At 44.6% G+C, this 15248-nt stretch overlaps 1 protein-coding gene across 1 annotated transcript in view; it reads left to right on the top strand.

The window, feature by feature from the left end:
* CFAP47 (cilia and flagella associated protein 47) overlaps positions 1-15248 on the top strand; it is a 2697962-nt gene that overhangs the window by 829952 nt on the left and 1852762 nt on the right. The window lies entirely within an intron of this gene.

Genomic DNA, 15248 nt, shown 5'->3' on the forward strand with positions numbered 1-15248 from the left:
CCTTCCGGAGAACAACATATTATAGCTCCTAGAGCTTTCAACGTTTTTATACCTAACAAGTTTTCCGGACATGATTTAGTAAGCAATAAATCTGTAGTACGTGTCAATGGACCAACCGTAAGTGGAAGAGGCTGTGTTACTTCATTAATGATAGGCTTCCCTGAGAATCCAAGGGAAATATTCAGTGAGCCTGAGAGGGGTGCCCCTGGAACTTCACTGCGTCGTATAGTTGTTCTGCTTGCCCCTGTATCAAGTAAAAACTTTCTGGTATTCCATAGCTTCGTTAATACTTTCTGGGCCTCGCCCTGTTTGGACAAAGTGATATATATTGTCTAGGTGCTCAACCATTCCTGGTATCGTCATTAAATACAATGTAGCCCGTCTTATACGTAGTGATGATATTAGCAATCTGTCCTGTTTACCTGGCACTGGATCGTATCTACAATCCACAAGATGTTCTCTAAACATGTCGGATGTCACTAGATGGGGTGTACGTTGGAGTGCTAAATCTCTAAGGGTCTGTTTATTTCGTGGTGGTGTGGCAAACATGTCTGTCGTACCTCCTGTAGCACCGTCTGAGGTGCTAGGCACGAAAGGATTCGTTGGGCGTAAGATAGAAATTGTAGATGCGGGAAAAACAGTAGAAACGGACGGACCTGTTGGAACTAGTGCAGGAGTTTGTTGCTGCGGAGATACAGACGGATGCTCTTGGTGTTGAACACCATCGGCAAGCGGTGTGTGTAGTATGGTATTAGCATACTCGGGAGCTACGTCATCTAAATAGGAGGAAAGGAAAACGTCCTTTGCTGTTTTAGGATGTGCTTTTGTCGGGAGCAATGGAGGAGTCAAGTCTTTTGGTATTTCCGGGGTAGCCTTAGGTAATCCTTCGGCCAGAAGAGGATACATACCATTCATAAGAGTGTTTCTTTGTCTATCTACTTGTTCCGATTTAACTCGGGTACCTTCCTCTATTGATAAATTTTCTCGGGTTTTATTCGAATTCTCCCTACCTTTCTCTTCCTGTCTGAGCGCCTTTTCTGTACGTCTATATGATTCTTTACGCCATAATTCAATGGCATCTTTCTGTGACTGTCTGGCTTTCTTTTTCCATAATTCTTCTTCTACTCTCATGATGCAGTCTGCATCCCAGGTCCCCGCTGCGGGCCATCTTTGACTCTCTGGTAAATCCTTGGTGTAGTCCACCCATAAATCAAGAAATAACACGGCATCTAGGCCATGCTTATGATACATAAAGTACCCTGGAGTGTCCCTGGGTGGGATGGGAACAGCTTCTTCGAGTACCCCTTTTCTAGTTTTGATTTGTCTTAATTTCGAAAAGAACGGCATTTTTGATCTGGTTACTTGATCTTAAACAATCTTAATACAAATAAACACAATAATGAACAGTCATTCATACCACAATGTATAGAACGTATAAAACATTTAATATTTAACATTTAACGAATAATGATGACTAATAAGAAACTAGTTACTGACATAATACTAACACTAGAGAATACTGAATTATATGCAAGACATGCTAGATATACTGCTAAACAGTACAGATACACTGCTGAAACAGTGCAGACCGGATTTGTGTACCCAAACCCGTCTTGACCGGCACAGACTATGTGCACGTTTAAGTGCCTCCCCGGCAATGGTACTCACCGGGTAGCTCGGAACGGAAGGCCTCGGAACTGAACTGAAACTGGACCGGACTGGACTCGACTCGGCTGGACTCGGAACTTCGGAACCTAGTGGGCCTCTGTATACCTCGGATCTTGCTCTCTCAGCTAGGCTCTGGTCGGGATACTTCGCACTTCTCACCGCCTCGTCTGGGTGTTGATCGCAGCCCCAGTCACCTCCGCTTGGCCGGAGGGAGATACAGGAAATCCTGCGGGTACGCGTTTTTGTCCGTTCAGCTGTGGCAGGAGACCGGGCCTGCAACGCACCTCCGGCGCGTGAGATGAGAAAGTGTCCCTGTTCGGGCGCCAATTTCTGTGGTAAATATTTCATTACCGGTACTATTTTTTATGCGGTAAAGTCTAGTAAGAATAACTCAGTAAATATAAGAGGCAGAATCCGTGGTATTAGAGGTTCTAAAAGGCTTTATTCCTCTACAAAGGAAATACAATTCGAATTGCAGGCTTCCCACTCCATCACCATGGGGGTTCAGGAAGGAAGGGCAATACATTATTGACAGGTAATCACTTTTATAAGAAATACATTATAGTGTAACAGATGCAGGAGGCGTAACAGTTGATAAGAGAGATAAAATATGCATACGTAACCAAAAAGGTGGACATATAGGCGTAACTTAGAAAACGTCATTATACATGATGTCACAAGTGGGTGGATCCATAAGAGAATCCTGCAATGTCAGCAGAAATATTTGGCAGAGATGCGCGCGCAGCCGCATGACGTGTGATTGACGTGCAACTAGAGGGTGAAGGGGACTTGACATTTAGCTCTACATGTGGAGACAGAAGTCTGAGGGGTCATGTCAACCTAATCCCAAATCATATCTAATATCTTATGTTTAAAGGACTGTATTATCCAAAAGGAAAGGTCTCTCGGACGGAATCTATTCTATACTGACTGTTAGTGCGTGTACGAGCGTCTAAGTGTCTACATGAGATGCGAGGGGGCAGGAATCTTCCATGGTAACAGGGCTATGAATTACTTGCACGAGGACAGTGAGGCCTGGCCTCTTGCACGGTAGCTGGAGGAATGTTTACCTAAACTACTAGACAGGGATGCATCGGATGAGGAGCGGAGTAGATAATCTTGAAGGTGAAATACAGTTTTTGGCAGGCAACAGGCTGGATCAGGCACCGTTAGCCGCGCAGGGAGTAGGACAAAGTTCATGGATACAGATGCGGGCTCGGGCTGGAGCTTTCAGAGGCAGAAAGCAGGAAAGGTTTGATGGCAGAATTCAGGGCCTACTCGCCTGAATCTGTAAAATGTGGACAGTGAACCACATAAAGTCGGTGGCCTTTCATACTTAGGAATGGAATATCTGACCCATTCATGGTGGATCTGAAAGAGGACATGTTGACGGTGGACGCACATGTATTTGCGTCTTCGAAACTGGAACTGGAGGGAACATACATGTACTTATAGCATGCACATGGAGCCGTTGGGGTCTACGATAGGGGACATAACTGATCACAAAATTCATATTTCCTCATAGCCACTGAGGATCAAATGGAACTGAGCATCTTCTCTGCTGCGTCACAAAGACCCACATTGCAGTGCAGTCTGCCATGTCACCAGAACCGCCGCTACACAAAGAATGCATGGCGCAGGCTATGCATCCCTCGTCACTGGCATGCTCCATATCACCAAAGTCTGCATTGCAGCCTCGCAGCAACGCAGAACCGACGCATCCTCGATGCCGGATTTTGCATCGCAAGTCCTGGTCGACTGCATCTTTGACGATGACACAGAACCCTGCACTTCAGCCTCGTCGCATCTCAGAACCGACACATTACCTCGACTACGTGACGCATCTTCAACGTGGAACTTCAGAAAGCTCAGCAAACCAGGATTTAAGGTACTTTGTGTAGCGGGCCTAACTATGTGCCTGTAGCTGGCCCAGGCTTCATTGCGGTCAGCCTGAACTTTCTCCTGATCCAGCGCGACCAGATATCCACATTTGGTGCTTTGTGCCTTTTGGCGCTATTTTTACAAAAATCTTTCAAATTGAATATATTCAGTTCTACTTATTGTATTTGTGTCATTTCAGTCTTGTTTTATTTATTAAAGATGACCCTTTTTTCTGATCTAGTGTGGGATCCTTTTATGGCGTGTTTTTACTGTGTTACTGTTTAAAGTGGTGCACAAGTATTTTACACATTGCCTCCAGGTCAAGCCTGACTGCTCTATGCCAAGTTGCAGAAGGCCGAGCACAGGGTAATTTGTGGTTTGCTTGTGACTTCACCCTGAGAAGGATTGTGGTTGCTACCTGGGTAGGGTTTCACCCCCTCAACCACTAACCCAATTTCTTACATTATGGCATTCTGAGGATGTTACACTGTCCCATTTGTCTTCCCATCATATTTTGTTAATGGGGCCATGGTTTAGACATTTTGTTAGACTGCAGATGCAACATATAACTTCAGACCACTCTGTGTTGCTTATTTATGCTTTTTTTATGAATGGTGTTTGTATTACTTGGCCTCTCATTAATGCAAACAGCTAATCGTGAATTACTCTTGCAAGTTCATTTGTTTCACCTTGCTGCCATAATAATTTTTGGGATATACAACTGTTTTGGTCACAAAGTAAAGATGTGTGCTCATAAAGGTCCTCTGAAAGATGCAACGAAAATACTACCAGTTTGTCAAAAGTATCTACTATGCGATATTTTTCTGTGGGTAACTTTAGATGTTACTTTTGCAACCATAAAAGGCATCATCTTTGTCGAAATCGAGGTGACCTTCCGGTGGAGAAATTTCGGACCCTATAAAATGCATACAAAACAGTTAATGTGCTATCTACAGATGGTGGAGATGCAATTAAAATGGCCTTTCATCTGTCTGTTTCTAAATTTCTATTCCAATCTCTCTGGTTATTTAGAATTATTTTTCTTGTCAGTACCGACATTAAAGTAAAAAAGTTACATTTATAATTTACCACAGTGACCCTGGTAGGAGTGTCTCTGAATATTTAATTAATTAACATTAAGAACATTACTTACAGTAAAATTAACCCCAAACAATTATGGGGTATAAACATTGCACAGATGATGCAGTTTTGCAAGCTACGTTGTAGCGGATGTGTACTTTAATGCGTGTCCGCGTGCTCTCCGCGTGGCCGCGTGAAAGCTTCCACCTTCCTTCGCTCGGTTTCCCTTCTTCGCTGTATAAGTAGATGCACTTAAATGGTCTCCTTTCTTGTTGCAGAGCCGTGGTACGTCACCTACCACTCTCTTGATGGCCAATTACAGCGCATTGCTCCGTTGTCAGTCAGGAATAGTCGCAGTCTGCTTTAGATATCCGCATATTCGAAAGAACAGCCCGCAGAGATCAAGGGGTTGAGAAAATGGGCCCAGTTGGATCCGCAGACAGGCAGACAATAAAATTAATTAAGGGCAGAGCAAACCAATGCTTTATTGTCCACGGAGGGATTAATCATGCTGTCAGCGCATGAAATTATGCGCAATATACTGCATGCGTTTGACTGCTCTGCAGTGCCATAGAGTAATTTGTTCTGCAAATGCATTTATGTGAATTATATATGAACATACACAAAGCCTTTCGTTGTCTTGTACACCGTTTTAGAGATGCTCACAGACCCCCAGAAGGGCGGTGATACACTAATGAAATAAAACTAAAAACATATTATGCGATAAAATCCGCATCCAAATTATTTTTTCAAGGAATAAAGTTAGATATTCACAGAAGGATCCGCACTATATTTAGCATATACAATTTCACCAACGAAAATTGTTTCCAAATGTACTTTAAGAAAGTGGTGTAGCTGTGATTACTTTATTTTTGCAGTTTTATATAGCACAGGCCAGGCCCAATGAGGTTGTCGAAGCTCTGAACAGGAGGTGTATGAACACAATGTACATTCAAAAGCAACCCATTTTTTCAGTTGAAATACAGGGTTGAGTGCAAGAACCATGTACCTTTAACAGATTGTACAAAGTTATAGTGGGAACTGGAGCTTCACCGGTGACATTTTACAGCGACTGAAGAGTCATGGTGAAACAGGGAGCAAAAACACGTTAGCAGTGGAGTCGGCACCGTTTGGAGGTGTCACGTTCTCTTTATAGTGCTATCAATCAATCAAGTAGTATTTGTATAAAGGCAGCTACTCATACCGGGGGTATCCAGGCGCTGCGTTGCAGGTTTCGGTCGAAGAGCCAGACCTTGAGTCCTTTCCTGAATTGGTTCAGCAAGGGTGCCGTCCGGTGGTGGAGAACGTTCCAGACTTTGCTGGTGAGGTGGGAGAAGAAGCATCCTGCGGAGTGGCTGCGTTGGATACGTGGTGTCTGAGCAAGGGCGAGGTGTGCGGAGCAGGGCCGGACTGACTACCGGGCATTTTGGAATGCTGCTGAGCTGGGGGCTGATTTCGTTGATGGGGACCTGCGTGTACTGAACGAAATTCGTTTTGCTTTCATTATTTTGAAGTACACGCAGGTCTCCATGAACGAAATCAGCCCCCACCGCAGTGAAATCAGCCCCCTGCTCGGCAGAATTCCAAAATTCCCGGTAGTCAGTCCGGCCGTGGTGCGGAGTGGAGGTTTTTGGTATGTTGGTGGAATATCAGGCGTTGGTTCAGGTAGGCTGGCCATTGGTTGTGGAAGGCTTTGTAGGTGTGGGTCAGGAGTTTGACATTGCATCTCTTCTGGAGACGGAGCCAGTGGCGGTCCTTCAGGTGCTGGGTGATGTGTGTCCTCTTGGGCAGGTTGAGGATCATTCTGGCTGCTGAGTTCTAGATTGTCTCGAGTTTTTGCATGAGTTTGGTGTCAAGCCAGCTGACAATGAGGGCCTACGTCACTGTTTTCTTTGTGTTGATGGGGAGCCATCTGAAGATTTTGTGGAGCATGCAGATCATGTGAAAGCAGGCTGAGGAGATGGCATTGACCTGACGTTTCATGGAGAGTTTGCTGTCCAGGATGATGCCTAGATTGCGGGGGTGATCTTTCGGCGTGGGGGTTTACCAAGCTCCTCTATCCACCAGGAGTCGTTCCAAAGGGTGGTGTGTCTTCCAAAGATCAGAACTTCTGTTCTGTCCATGTTGTGTTTCAGGCAGTTGTCTTTCATCCATTTTTCAATGTTCTTCATGCAGTTGTGGAAGTTGGTCTTCATTGAGGTGGGTTCTGCTGAGTGAGAGGACGAGCCGAGTGTCATCTGCTTAGGAGATGATATTGATGTCATGTAGAGGCTATGGTCTACATCTGTGCAGATTGACATAGATGCATGATGATTAAGTTGGAAGGGCAAGCAGGAAAGAGAGCTCTTACGTTGAGCTCCAGTTCACCTCGAGCTTAGACCATTGAGCCATAAACCTCAATAAGTGTAGAGGAGAGGAGTCAAACTGTTAAACCATGAGCATAAGAAGGAATGCGGGCAGTAAGTACTGGAAGGGGGAACGCTGGGTGAATGCAGGCAGTAAAGCTGTGACCACTCAAGTGAGGGTTCTAAGGGAAGGAGACAATAAGTAGAAAGCAGGAAGCAAAGATAGGAAGGAGATACCAGGAGATAATGCATATTATCGTAGAAAGTTAAGTGTCTAAGTGTGAAGAAACGTAGCATAGAGGCAGGGTTGATATCAGCCATGTGGCAGTGCTATGTTCAGAGGGACTGGCACGAAGTTGACCAGAAAGGGAGCAAAAGGGCTAAGGTACTGAGACCAGTTAGCCAAGCGTGCGGAGGTTTGCCACGTAGCAAATGCAGCAATTGAGGATTGAAGAGCATGCACAGACGAATGGTGCAATGTGAACCATTCCAAATTAGTCTTTTAATGTGCCTCATATATGATGCAGAAGATTGAGGCAAATCATACATGTGAGGTGTTTTAAAACGAGCAGCAACGTGAGTTTGTTTTAGACGAAGATTAGGGCAACTTCAAAAACATGGGCTAATGACATTTTATCCTTGAAGATATGCGACAAAGGGAAATGTAATACTAATTATGTGAAATAGGTATGTGAAGATTGATTAATTGCTTGGCAACAAGTTATGTAATGGGACTGAGGTTCCTGTTTTGAGGTGACACTTTTTTGAATGACATAGCTGGTGATAATTGGCTATTAATGAGGTACATAAATCACATGTTTAGCTTAGTCTAGTTACTTATGAGGGAGACTGCGGAGGGCGAGCATAATGTCTGGTTTGTCAGTTTCCCAATGCATGCGAATACCAGGGCCTCTGATGGATTTTATCGAGGTTCAGGAATGAAAGCATTGGATCAGTGTTGCTGCATTTCCCTTCTCCACTATGACCATTTCTGCCATTACCACTGCCACTTACAGAGAAGGTTGATGTTCATATGTTTGGTGAACAGTCAGAACCATTCATTTTTTCTCATATGTCACTGTCTATGTATACACACTCTGTATTCCACATCTTATGCTTAACCCTTCATTGTCTACAGTTAAAAAAAAAAATCTGTACTTATATAGTGTTTATTCCAACCTCTTCCAAGCTTTTATCTGATCTCTTCCTTGTGTCAAGACCAAATAATCTGATGTTATCCCAATTACCTTCATGTTTCTCCTGGCAGTTCATGTCTTGATTTTTGATACATCTAAGACGTTTGTGAGTTAATTTCACCAATTTACTTGTAATATTATCAACCTAAAGCTTACCTTATAGGCATCGTAATACAAAGACTGCATATTAATTGATAGAAATTGGATTTCTGGTTGGCTATGACATTCGCCTAAGCCAGACAGAAACCACCACTCTAGTCAGGGCAAGGGAGCTACACGCTGAAGATAACCCCTGCTCACCCACTTGGTAGCTTGGCACGAGCAGTCAGGCCTATCCCAGAGGCAATGTGTAAAGCATTTGCGCAACACACACATACACACACACACACACACAGCAGCAACACCCTAGGCACACCACAAAAGAAACTCCACACAAGTTTATATAAGAAAATAGCCTTTGTATTATCCAAAACACATTAGAATCATAATCACACATATACATTGTGCCAACGGGCACCAGGTAATAATTTACAGTGGATTCTATACATGACAGGGCCGATCGGGCCAGCGTCAGAACCATCACAAATCACAAGTAGCAAAACTAACACAACCAGTAACTACTGGTACAATAATGAACTCAGCATTATCCCTAGCAACATAAACGCATTATGTCTGCATCACTTTGGGCAAAAACATCATAGCATGACATTTGCATTAGGCATCACCACATTAGGCAATAACATTAGGCATAAAACGCATTATGCACAAACCTCATGAGCATAAACACATTATGCAATCCCTTAGGGCCTTGCGCCCTACCAGTACACAGAGGTACCACCCATGAAAATGACCCCAGGCCAACTGGCCTTTCTCTGGGGCTCAAAATGCCCTCTGTCCCAAATGTCAGGGCGTAATGCTAGAGCCTTCCAAGTGGCCCTCTGTCTGCCAAAGCAGCAAACTCAAAGCGCGCAATGCACTGGGGGTGGGGTATGCAACTCACCCCTTCCTCAGCAAGAAAAGAAAATGCCCCCGTGTTGCAGCTGCCCGCGCTCCTGGGGTGCAGCTGAGGAATCACCTATGGCACTGCAGTGCCTCCTGAGCCCCCACTGTGACTCTAAAGACAAAATTGCCCAACGTTGCAGCTGCCCTGCAACGGGCGGGTCAGCTGTGAAGAAATCGGTACCCAACAAGCACTGGCGCCACCGTGTATTTCAGGTCCCACTCCGAGAGTGATGAACAAAATTGCCCCCATGTTGCAGCTGCCCGCTGGCCGGCGGGGCAGCTGTGGACACAAGTGCTGGCACTAACAGTGCCTTAGGGAGCCCGGTTCACTGGGCTCCTCTTGGTGCACTTCACTCGGCAGCATTCATGCCCTGGGAGCCCTCCTCACCGGGGCTCCTCTTGCAGGGGGATTTCACGGGCTCTCGTAGGCACCGACAGTGCCTCCGCCCAGGCCCCCGCTCACCGGCAGTGCGCCGCGGCTGCGAGCTGCTCCGGGCCCGTCACTTTTGGGGGAAGCTCTGCCCCTGATTAGGCAGACTGACTTCCGGCCGGGCCGGGACCGACCGGCCCAGGGCGCGAGGTCTCCTTTCCTTTCCCTCTTTGGCAATCACCAAGGCAGGGTAGGCTCCTGCCTGGGTTGCTTCTTCTGTGCCAGACATGCGGGGCTCCCACCGGCACACAGGGGCCCCGCCTTCCTCCTGCGCGATCTGTCTGGCTTCTGGGTCATGCTGCCTCACCTCTGGCTGCGCCCCTAACCAGGTAAGGTGCCTGACTTCCGGTTCTCGCAGATCGGGAAATGCGGATCGTAGTCTCTGCCAGGCACAATTTCTAGGTCCCCTTCCTGGCACTATGAACAGCGCCAACACCGCGCTACTACAACACGAGCCCACATCAGGGGCACAGGAATCCTGTAGCGCTTCCCGGCCCAGGGCTGATCTGCTCCAACAAGAGTTCACACCAGGGGCTCAAGATCACAGGAGCCTGCAGCGCTTCTCCCGTCCTGGCACTGGGCAAGTAAGATGTAGCGCTCACGAGGCACGCCGTCCAAAGTTCCAGGGCAAAGGCTGGGATCAGGCAGGCCAGCTCACAGGGCCCTCCAGCAGGGAGGCAGTGCCTTGTGGCAGTTCCTCCTGGGGCCCAGCAGCAGCCAGTATCCCCAAGTAGCACAAGGAAGCACACCTTTCATGGGGTCACAGCCCCAGTACTTATACCACATTTTTCCTTTGTTCTGCCCTTGGCACCTGGCTTTGGGAACCAGTCGCAACTGGTTCTGGTGGTAGTGGAGCACTTTGTTTACTGGGTTCCTCTTTCCCTTTGTCAGGTGGGGGCTCAGTCATCAGACACACCACGGGCGGTGGAGCCAGCATTCACCCAGGTAGGCACATACCTATTCAGGGTCAGGGGACTACTCCTCCCACTACTCCAAATGCAGATCTCCTATTCAGCCTAGCTCTGACTCACCCTGCCCTCCCTGGAGCTACACACACATCACTAGCCCCTGTCACTCCAGAGCCAGACATGCAATACACATTAGGCAGGCAGACACATAGCACACAGAAATGCCAACTTCTAAAAGTGGCATTTCTAAAATAGTGATAATAAATCTGCGCACACCATTGCGCAGCATTTATTATTACTATTCCAAACATACCAAACTTGGCCACGCTGCTCCTCTCATATCAGGAATAACCACTGAAACACTTATTAGGGAATCCCCAATGCATTCCTATGAGAGGGCAGCCTCACAGCAGTGAGAAACCAAAATGGCTGTTTGTCACTACCAGGACATGTCACGCACCTAAGGTACATGTCCTACCTTTTATCTACCTAAAGGCCTACCTTAGGGGTGACTGACATGCAGTAAAAGGGGGGTCACAGACGTGGCACACACTTTTGGTGCCTCGTCACTGCGGCAGTAATACTGCGCGCACAGGTCATGCAATGGCAGTGGCCTGAGATAGGTTTGAAAGGCTACTTTGGTGGGTGGCGCAACTGGCGCTGCAAGCCCACCAGTAGCATTTAATTTACTGGCCCTGGGTATCTGAGATGCCACTTTACAAGGGACTGACAGGTAAATTAAATATGCCAAACAGGTGTAGACCAATCTTACCATATTTATCACAGAGAGCACACACACTTTACACTGGACAGCAGTGCTACAGTGCCCAGAGTCCTAAAACCACCAACACCTTGTCAGAAAAAAGGCTAGGAGAAAGGCAAAAAGTTTAGGGATGATCCTGCAAAAAGGGCCAAGTCCAATAGAAACAAAGCTGCCTTCACTCAATTGTCTGCATCAGGTTTTTTGAGAGCCTCAGCAAAACGCAAATGAAATCTGTAATTCTATCTTTGCCCCTCTAAGTAGGAAGTATGACTATTGACTTTCTGGTATAAGAGGTTTTTAGATAAAAATAAAAGAAGTTCTGGTTAGGTGTACAATGTATGAGGAACTATTATCCTGAGATTAGTGGGAGTCACATCATTCAGTACATTTTCAGCTATTCAGGTGATGTATCTTTTCTACTAGCATCTGTGAGTCATGAATGACAAGAGCATGGGCATCCTCTTCAGGCTTTGTATATTATTGCCTACTCTCAGATAAGTAATCCCCAACCCCCTGCCCCAAAATTACCGTCATTGGTATTTTTTTTTTTTGATACCAACAATCACTGGAACAGAAAACTAGTTTGCAGGCATGCCGAAGGACCAATCTTACCATGTTTACCATAGAGAAAACACGCACTTTACACTGGACAGCAGTGCTAATGTGCCCAGAGTCCTAAAACCACAAACACCATGTAAAAAATAAGGCTAGGAGGGAGGCAAAAAGTTCAGGGATGACTCGCCAAAAAGGGCCAAGTCCAACATTAATGTTACCACTGCAGTCTCTGTTTAGTGCTGCTATATTTGCATTGCCTGCTTCCCTATATGTTTTACAGTTTATCCATTTGAAAAACCCATTTGTCTGTTCTTTCAGCCATTTATTATTATGGTCTTTTATCAATTTATAGATTCCCTGTGCAAAGTCTTTACTTTGTATGTGATTTTCAGATACTCCCACCTGTCTTTGTAAGATATGTCTGTGTCTCTTCAGTATATTTATTTTTATCTCACCTGCTTAAGTGTTCTACTTTGTGATAACGTGTATGCTCTTTCCATTACCATCGTCACAGCTTTTTTCTTTTCTTTGTCTGTAAGTCTTCTTTTTTTCCTGTGCTTTCTTCAACCCTTTGTCATTGAAACCTTTACAGGATTATCCATCATCGATCTTAGAAACTTAAAGCCATCATTTTAGTTTCCTCTCTCAAATGTCCCAGTTACTGAAAGCTTACAGAAAATATTAAAATTGAATATTTCACTTTGGTGCCTTTTATGGTGCCAGAAGCTATTTATTGCAGTTTGTTCTCAATACAATACAGTCTCCACTTTACTATTTCCCACTTCAGCATGAAAAAAAACTAGTTGCCTATTTTCTGACTCATCTCTCACAAAAGTGTATTATTGGCAGGATAGGAGATTCGAAGTAAAGAAACTTGAATTTCTCAAGAATTTATCTCACCGTCATTTTTCTCTCCAAGAATTTGAGACTGGCTCTCCTTTGGCACGCATTGGTGGATTATTTAATGACATTCATTATAAAATATTTGCTGCTTTATTTAATATGATTTCATGATGATTAATACACTGCTGGATAAAAGATCTTGCATCTGCCTGTAATGCTGAAATGTAGTCACTATTAAATTGGGTAAGAGCTAGTAATTCACTGACATAACTCTAATGTTCTTGGTCACTGAAAGTCTGTGGTGGTATCTGGAAGCTGGTGTAATGCAGTCTCTCCAAACAAATTTAGTTGTAGATATACAGGGCTAGGTGTGATGCACTTATTTAATGGGCAGAACTCTCAGTCCCAAGTGCTGTTAGTTGAGGTGACTTAACCAAGATGAAATGAAAGCTCTTTCATTGTACCTGCCAAATCCTGGACGATAGTGTTCTAGGCTTAAAAGGAGCTTACTTCCAGGTTGTGAATATAACATCAATTTGTGTGACGTTGATAAGTTAAGCGCCTCTACTCTGAGGACTACTATGGAGTTACAGCAAGCAGAAGAGCATCAGGATGTTCATGATGGCTCAATGCTAGTGGGAGCTCGTAATGCCAAAGAACCAAGAGTCTCAGCTACTCAAAAGGAAACAGCCCTGAAGATTGTTTCCCAGCAGAGTGACATCCTTTAGCGCTGATACCTGATAAGTAAGCATGTTCCAAGTGTAATGGGTGATTCTTCTCCTTTGGGATCTCATGACGAAAGAGACATAGCTGTGCGAAACCTGAGTATTTGAACCTGCTGCACAGAATCTTATTGAAGGGAATGGAGATGGGGTTGAAAAGGCCAAATCCAAAAGCAATTAACAGATGACAAAGTAAGCAGACATAGTCTTCCTATGAGACCCACAGCTAGATGATTCAACATGGAACAAAGCACCCAAGTGTTCAAGCATGAAAGAGAACCTAGAGATGTTGCTTTAGGTGGAGATCAACGTAAAAGTCTGAGAAATGTGTTTCTGTACATTGAAGCCCTCAGCAAGGTAACGTTTTAGGACAGAGCCAGGCTTGCAAGAGTCCTAGCGAGTGTGGCAGAGTTTGTGCCCACTGATCAAAGATTTTTTTCAAACTAAATCTTTCTCTTTGAGTGGGCGCTGGCTAAGGGTTGGGTCTGATAAATTCTCAGTGCCTTGCAGGTGTTGTCTATAAGCATTCTCAGACTTGATGCTTGAGTGCAGTTAAAATACTCTGCTACCTGTAATTTCTTTATTTTATTTTAAATGTATGGAATTTAAAACATCTGAAAACTAATGAGCTGCTTAAATGGAGAATGTAAGAAAGAAAGAAAACTCTTTAGAAGATAAACTTGTTTACCTCTGTAATGGGTTTATTGGAAGAAGCCATCATAGATTTAGAAACCAATCAAATGAAGACCACATTAAATACATATCAACATAAAAAATAAGTAGTTAGATAATGGATCTAGCCTCAGATTAATTGGTGCAACTGAAACAGTAGCACCTCTTTAGTTCAGAGGGACAAGGAGTGCTGTACAAGCACTCCATCAGCATGATGTAAGACATGCACTGGCGGTTGGTGACTTAAAAAACAGTTGGGCTCAACATACATTAAAACAAACATACATACATACACTCCAACATTTCATTATATTAAAAGTTACATGAATGAAAAATAAAAATTTCATATACCTTCTCCTGCAGCATGACCTCGATGGTCTCCAGCCCTTGGCTATAGTCTCCTACGAGCGCAAGGTGACGTAAGACAGCCAACTACCTTATCCAATCCAGATGCTTCTCTTATGTTGCATGAGTGAAGCATCTGGATTGGTTGGAGCAGGCTGCCCCAGCACTCCAAAATGCACTGGAGGCCTGTGCCGACTCTCCAACCCAGCTGTTGGAGAGTTTGAATTGCACATTTCGGTTTGGCCGTAACAATATAGCCGGCTAAACCTACATGCGCATTTCACGGGAAACGGCCACTACAACGTGGCCGTTTCCACGCATACACTTAACCACGCATGCTTTACAACGCATGTGTGGTTACCACGTATGACCTTTACCACGCATTCCTTTACTACGAGATACGTAGTAAAGGAATGTGAGTTAAAGGTAAAAATAAAAAAGGGGGTTGGGGGGTCTCCCCCCCCAAAAAAAAAGCATGGGTTTCAAAAAGGGGGCTTGGGGGGGTCTACCCCCAACCAAAAAAAGTAAAATTTTACCTGATCAACGCTCTTCTGTGCTTCTTGTCCTTCGGGCGAGGAGCATCACTAACAACGTTATTGTGTATGTGCATCTACGTACAGCGTTTAAAAAAAAAATAGAAAAAGGAAAAAATAAAACAGAAAAGGAAAAAGGAGAATTACGCCCATAGAAAGAAAAGAAAAACTGTGAGTATATAATTTTATACAAATTTTAAAACCTTAACCATGAAAATGCTATTATCATGCATAGTTATACAACGAAAATCGTTGTAAAGGTATGCGTGGAAAGGCATTTTCGTGGTAAAGGATATTCGAGGTAA

The sequence above is a fragment of the Triturus cristatus genome, chromosome 8 (genome assembly GCF_964204655.1).
Source record: "Triturus cristatus chromosome 8, aTriCri1.1, whole genome shotgun sequence".
NCBI classification, from domain to species: Eukaryota; Metazoa; Chordata; class Amphibia; order Caudata; family Salamandridae; genus Triturus; species Triturus cristatus.